Genomic DNA, 6739 nt, shown 5'->3' on the forward strand with positions numbered 1-6739 from the left:
ATGAAGAATATTGGCCTGTAGATTTCTCTTCTTGTAATGTTTTTGTCTGGCTTTAGAATTAGGGTTATGCAGCCTCATAGAATACATTGGGAAGTATTCCCTTCTCTTGAATTTTCTGTGAGAGTTGGTGTAGAATTGGTACTAATTTTTCCGATATATTTGAGAGAATTAACCAATGTAGCCATCTGAGCCTGGTGTTGTCTTTTGGAGAAGGTTTGAAATTATAAATTAGATTTCTTTGTTAGACATAGAGCTGTAAAGATTAAATGTTTCTTCTGAGTAAGTATTGATAGCTTGTGTCTTTTAAGAAATGTGTCAGTTTTATCTAAGTGGTCACATTTAATATCTGTAGAATCAACACTTTCATACCTGATATTGGTAATTTTGTATGTCTTCCGTTTTTTTCCTGTCAGTCTAGCTAGAGTTTTATCCATTATTGATCCTTTCAAAAAACCAATTTTTTTGTTTATTTGTATTATTGATTTGGTATAAGTAGATCTATTTCATTGTTTTCTGCTTAGATCTTTATTATTTCCTTTGTTGTGCTTACTTTGGAATTAATTACTCTTCCTTTTCTAGTTTCCTTAAGGAGAAAGCTGAGGTAATTGATTTGAGGCTTTTTTTCTAATATAGGTATTTAGTGAAATAAATTTCCCTTTAAGGATGGTGTCAGGGAAGGTAGTGGAGTAGGATGTGCCAGGAATCTGTCTCTCCAACTGGACAATAGTACAGCAGAAACTGTAAGAGGTAAGTGTTTTTGGACCTCTAGAGTTTATTTGAATGTTTGCCACTTCTGGGTGAAGACCTGGGCTAGTAAATTGCAGCAATTTTGGTCACTTTTAACCAACAGTACAGTGGCAGCTACCTATTCTCCTTCCACTCCCAACCCTGTGGCAGCTGCTGAGGAATGGCAACTTGTGGTTTTGGTGCTGCTTGTGTTATCCACAGTAAGTAATAAGGACTTTGTTCCCCAAATATTGGGGTTTTGTTTTATGGTTTTGAATTGTTGCTCTAATGGATGAGGTATGGGCATGGAGGCTGGATGCCATTGTTCTAACCTCCATGGGCTGAAGTGTTTTCCAGGATATTGAAAGGTCTGAGCCTGTTCTTTGGACAATCAAAGGCAACTCTGCATATGGAGAACGTTAGAAAGTAACTGCTTATGCCCAGAAAAAGACACAGATGCAGTAAAAACCTGATGAAAGCTTAAGCTTTTACTTTAAGCTGACCCAGGCATAAAGCCATGCTACAACAATCAGAAAAAGAGCAAAATCTGAAGGAGAAGAATCTAATTTCCATAGTTATTACATTATAAGATTCAAACTTGCAGTTTACACCAAAAAAAAAAAAAAAATCACAAAGAAACAGGAAAGTATGGTCCACTTAAGGGAAAAAGATAAGTTGACAAAAATGTACCTGAGGAAGCCCAGATATCAGATTTACTAGACAAAGACTTTAAAACAGCTGTCTTAAAAATGCTCCAAGAGCTAGTGGAGGATATGGAAAGAGCTCTAGGCACAGAATTTTGTATGTTATTGAAGTTAAATTGGTCTAAAGTCCAATTAGATTGTTATAACTTTAGGATGTTAAAGGTGAGCCCCATAGTAACCACAAAGAAAATACTGAAAACCAAAACATTTCACTACAAAAAAATAATCACAAGACAGTAATAAATGAAGAACAAAAAGCTATATGGCAAATAGTAAACATATGGCAAAATGGCAGAAGTTTCTCCTCATCAGTAATTATTTTAAAATGCAAATGGATTAAACCCCCAATACAAAGACAAAGACTTGCATAATGACCCCCCTCCCTCACAAAAATGAGATGATCTAATTATATTCTGTCTACAAGAGACTTACTTTACATCCAAATGCACAAGTAGGTTGAAAATGAAATGATAGAAAAAGATATTTCATGCACATAGTAACTAAAAGAGAGCTGAAGCAGCTACACTAATATTAGACAAAATAGGCCTAACTTCAAAAAAGTTCAGAGGACAAAGAAGGATATTATATATTAATAAAAAATTCAATACAGAAATATGATATAGTAATTTAAACATTTACATACATGAAGCTTGAATTACTGTTGTTGCCTGTGCTTTTGGTGTAATATTTCTGGACTTGTTGCCAAATCCAATGTCATAAAGATTTTCTCCAGTGTTTTAAGAGTTTTATAGTTTTAGCTCTTCTGTTTAAATCTTTGATTCATTCTGAGTTAATTTTTATACAGTATAAGGTAAGAGCTCAATTTTATTCTTTTGCATATTGATATCCTGTTTTCCAGCATCATTTGTTGAAAAGATTGTCTTCCTCACTGAATAGTCATGTTATCCTTACCAAAAACTGTAAGGTTAGCCAAGAGAAAGGATGAGAGAGAGATCCAAGGTTAGGCGAGGAAGTTTATTAACCTGCTGGCTGCTCCACCACAGACAGAGGAGGCAGCACTAAGCTTACAGAATGAGGGATTTATATTGGGGAGGGGAGTTTGAGGGAGTTCTTTGGTATGGCCACATCCCGGGGTTGTGTCCTGGTTAATTTTGCCACATATCAGCTTGTGACGTTTATTACAGGAGGGTGTAGGTAAAGTTGGTTTATACTTCCCATGACCTTCCCCTGTGCAGTCCAGATGGTTTGTAACTGGGGTTTGCTTATCGCAGCAAGGTCTGATAAGTGAAGTCTGCTGGCTTTACCATGGCACCTAGACAAGGGTTTAGAAATGGGGGAAGGGTGAGCAGCACCAAGAAGCTTTCTTGGGGCAGTTTGTCCCTAACAAAAATCAACTGACCATATTTGAGGATTTATTTCTGGTCTCTATTCTATAATATTTCATTGGTCTATATGTCTGTCTTTATGCCAGTGCTATACTATTCTAATTACTGTAGCTTTATTGATAATGTTATTCAAGTTTTCTATGTACTTTCTGATTTTTTGTCTACTTGTTCTATCAGTTATTGAGAGAGGGATATTGAAATCTGCAATGATAATTGTGTATTTGCTCATGTATCCTTGACGTTCTATTAGTTTTTGCTTCATGCATTTTTAAGCAATGTTAGGAAGAGCATAAACATTTAGGATTATTACACCCTCTTGATGAATTGACCACTTTATTATTGTGAAATTACCTTCTTTATCTCTGGTAATAATTTTCGATTTGAAATGTACTTTTTCTGATATTGATGTAGTAATCAACATTTTAAAATTAGTGTTTGCATGGTGTAACACTTTTAACTTTAATCTATTTGTGTCTATATTTAAATCACATCTCTCCCATTCATTTATGTATGTAATTACTTATTAATATTAGTATGGACTCATGGGTATTTATTTTATAATTTGGGTTATAATATAATGATACCTAATTTTTTTTTGCTCAAAATAACATGAAAACAGTCTTGTTGGTAGAATATTTTTTCTTTCTTTTTTTTTCACCTAACTCACCCATAGCAAAATATTTTTAAAGATATTTTTTCTCCCTCCCCTTCTTAGGAGACTTCCATAATATATATGTTAGTCCAACTAAATTTGTTCAACTGATACTCTTTCCTGTTTTTCTCTCTGTGTTCCTTTTTGTATAGTTTCTATTGCTATGTTTTCAAGTTCTTTTCTCTTTTCTTCTGCAGTGTCTCATCTGCCATTATTCCCATACACCATTATTTTACAATCTCTGATGTAGTTTTAACTTCTAAACATTGCGTCTTTGTCTTTATTTACCTTCCATATTTCTTTTTAAGTTTTTTTTCTTTTATTATTATACTTTAAGTTTTAAGGTACATGTGCACATTGTGCAGGTTAGTTACATACGTATACATGTGCCATGCTGGTGCGCTGCATCCACTAACTTGTCGTCTAGCATTAGGTATATCTCCCAATCCTATCCCTCCCCCCTCCCCCCACCCTACAACAGTCCCCAGAGTGTGATGTTCCCCTTCCTGTGTCCATGTGATCTCATTGTTCAATTCCCACCTATGAGTGAGAATATGTGGTGTTTGGTTTTTTGTTCTTGCGATAGTTTACTGAGAATGATGATTTCCAATTTCATCCATGTCCCTACAAAGGACATGAACTCATCATTTTTTATGGCTGCATAGTATTCCATGGTGTATATGTGCCACATTTTCTTAATCCAGTCTATCATTGTTGGACATTTGGGTTGGTTCCAAGTCTTTGCTATTGTGAATAATGCTGCAATAAACATACGTGTGCATGTGTCTTTATAGCAGCATGATTTATAGTCCTTTGGGTATATACCCAGTAATGGGATGGCTGGGTCAAATGGTATTTCTAGTTCTAGATCCCTGAGGAATCACCACACTGACTTCCACAATGGTTGAACTAGTTTACAGTCCCACCAACAGTGTAAAAGTGTTCCTATTTCTCCACATCCTCTCCAGCACCTGTTGTTTCCTGACTTTTTAATGATTGCCATTCTAACCTTCCATATTTCTACTTAACTTGTTAATACTATTATATTTTATATTTGTTTTAACTCCCTTGTATTCTAATTCTAACATCTCTTTCAGTTCTGGGTTGGTTTTTATGGATTGAATTTTTTCTTTATAAGGCATATTTTTTTGGCTTCTTTGCATGCCTGGTAAGTTTTGATTGGGTTCTAGACATTGTGAATTCTATTTGTTAGATGCTAGATGTTTTTGTATTCTTATAAATATTTTTAACCCTTGTTCAGGCACACAGCTGAGATATTTGGAAATATTTTGATTCATTTGGTGTCTTGCTGTTTAAGATTTGGTAAGTGGTACAAGAGCAGTGTTTGGTTTAGGGGTGTATTAGTCTGTTCTCACACTGCTATACAGACACTGCCGGAGACTGGGTAATTTATAAACAAAGGAGGAGGTTTAATTGACTCACAGTTCTGCATGGCTGGTGAGGCCTCAGGAAACTTACAGTCATGGCAGAATGGGAAAAGGCATGTTTTACATGGTGGCAGGTGAGAGAGCGTGTGTGAGGACAGGAAAAACTACCATTTATAAAACCATCAGGTCTTGTGAGAATTCACTCACTATCATGAGAACAGCATGGCAGAGACTGCCCCCATAATTCAATCACTTCTCTTCCTCAACATGTATTGATTACAACTCAAGATGAGATTTGGGTGGGGACACAAACCTAAACATATCAAGGGCAAATTATTTCATACTACTGAAGCAAGACCCTTTTGGGAGCTGTACCCAATGCTCTGTGAATTATGAGATTCTCTAGTCTAGCTGTTGAAAATAGCCAATATTCTTGGCTTCATGTGAATGCCAAAAACTTTTTTCCTAGTTCTTTTGGATGGTTCTTTCCCTGGCCTCATTTTCTGACTAGTATTCTGCTGAAAACCCAAGTGGGACTCTGCAGATATCCATGGTCCTTTCCATGTGCATCTCTCTCCTTTCTGATAGTTTATCCTGTGAATTCTAACTATCTTAGTCTTTCAGTTCAATTTCCTCAATTCAGGGACTGCTTTAAGCTCCTTATAAGTTACTCTTCCTCCTATTCCCTGTCTTGGAAACCTTCTCAAGGAAATATACTGGGGGCAGTGACAGGGTTCATCTCATTTGTTTATCATCTTTCAGGGGTCATTGCCCTTTATTACCTGATGTGCAGTTTCTTGAAAATTTTTGTTACATATGTTTTGTCTTTTTTTTGTTGTTTTGTTTACTTTGGTTTGCTTGTTTCAGGCAGGAGGGTAAATCTGATCCTTGTTACTATATGTTGGATAGAAGTTGAACATCATTTGTTAAATATTGACATTTAATACAGAATTTTAGAAGATATACTGCAAGCAAACAAAAACCATCTGGTATTTCTTTTAGCCCTTAGGTCATTAGTTTGTGATCTCTGAGATAGTCAGTCACATGGACAGGCAAAAATGGCACTTTTAATTGAATGTAGTAAGAGCCATGATAAAAGTTGCTATGGGAGCTCAATAGTTGAGGCTCTAACCCCACACTAGGTATGAGGAAGCCTTAATGACTGCACACATGTTATTTGATAAAGAAGGCATGGTGGGAGGAGATGATAGCTCAGGTCAGAGATTCACCATGGATAAAAACATATTGATGTGGAATCACATGGCATGAAGTAGGAACTATAATCAGTTTGATTTCATCAAAGAATAATAAGTAAGTGTTCAAGTGAGAGTTCTCCAGAAAGACAGAATCAATAGGATATATGAGAGGGGATTTACTAGGGGAATTGACTCACAAAATCACAGGAGGCAGAGAAGTCCCACGACAGGCCCTCTGAAAGCTGGAGAACCAGAGAAGGCAGAAGTGTGGCCCAGTTCATGTCCTGAAGCCTCAGAACTAGGGAAGTCGATGGTGCAGCTTCCAGTTTGAGGCTGAAGGCCTGAGAGCCCTAGTTAAGCCATTGGTGCAGGTCCCAGAGTCCAAAAGCCAAAGAATCTGGAGTATGATATTCCAAGTCAGGAGAAAAAAAAAGTCATATTGTTTGGGAAGGGAGAGAGGGAGTAGAGAGAAAATCCATCCTCTTCCTTCTGTTTGTCCCGACTGGGTCCCCAGATTGGATGGTGTCCACTAACACTGAGGGCAGGTCTTCCTCTCTCGGTCCACTGACTCATAGGCCAATCTCTTCTGGAAACACCATCACAGACACAGCCAGAAACAATGCTTCAGCAGCCATCCAGGTGATCCTTCAATCCAGTCAAACTGACACCTAAAATTAACCATCGCATCAAGGTAGAAATGGTGGGTAATACTGGAGAAATGGGCAGC

This window comes from Pan paniscus, chromosome 7, assembly GCF_029289425.2.
Source record: "Pan paniscus chromosome 7, NHGRI_mPanPan1-v2.0_pri, whole genome shotgun sequence".
Lineage (NCBI taxonomy): Eukaryota > Metazoa > Chordata > Mammalia > Primates > Hominidae > Pan > Pan paniscus.